Raw genomic sequence first — 1,244 nt, forward strand, 5'->3', positions numbered from 1 at the left:
AAGATTGTTTGTTTTATAAAATACTTTTAATTATTTCTTATGTGTTTGAAATAATAAAAATGTGTTTAATTAATTGCATAAAAATGTTATATTTTACTAAAATTTCATTTTTTTGAAAAGTTATTAACATTTTAGAATGGTTTTTATTTAACCCAATCACAATGAATTTTTACAATTTTAACACATTGATATTCATATTTAAAAATAGAAATTACTTGAATTTCAAGTCAATTCATTAATATACACAACTCTATACATTTTTAATATACATTAAAAAATAAATTTGGTAATAACATAACATGTAATATGATTTTTAAAACACAATTTATGTTGTCTGCTAAATAATGGTCTGAATTTAACAAAATGTAATTTAATTGAATTTGTCGAAAGTAGATAATGGCGGTATAAACAAAGACATATTCAATCAGCTAAAATAACAAAACTTTAATCCTTGATATTGTTTGTTAAATAGACAATCCTTCAACTAGACTTTAATTTTAATAATCCAAAACAAAGAATACATGATAAATTATATAAATTATCGAAAAAATTAAAAGCTTTGTAAAAATAAAAAAATAATTATTTATAAATAAATAATAAAATACTTTTATAAATTTAGAATATCGAGTGTTGTTTTTTATTTTGTTGTGTTTGTTTTCTTGTTTTAAATCATGTCTATTCGATTATTAATTTAATAATTAGTATTTGTCAAAGTGTTTTATTTATAAATAGGTATTTATTTATTATGGCTTTCAATTATTTTGTTAATAAAATTTATTTCTAAAATAAAATATATTAACACTTAAAATAACTCCATTGTTTTTTAATTAACCTGTTTTTACTGGGATATTGATTCATTTGTTAATAATTTTCCCTTTTTAATTCTGTATTTTAAGTATACCTTTGGGAGTGAATTTTGACAGCCTGAAATAGAACAAAATTTGAAAAAATATAATTAGGGCAGTTCCGATTAGGACATGTTTCCCGATTTTGGTTTTAAGTTTTATCTAATTTTTGTTTATTGAATAACAAAAAAAACGCTCTAGAGCTGCCACTCATAACATTTTAAGCATAAATTGCGAGTGAAAAAAAACAGACCAATCAGATTCAATCTAGTCTATAGATAGTAACTATTATCAAAATTATAAAATTAAATATATTTTATTATTTAAAAACAGAGAAAACATGTTCTTAATAAAAAATTAATTATTACAGTTGTGTCTAGATATCTTGTACTTTTTTGT

Source organism: Entamoeba invadens, assembly GCF_000330505.1.
Source record: "Entamoeba invadens IP1 unplaced genomic scaffold scaff_1105074726145, whole genome shotgun sequence".
NCBI lineage: Eukaryota > Evosea > Mastigamoebida > Endamoebidae > Entamoeba > Entamoeba invadens.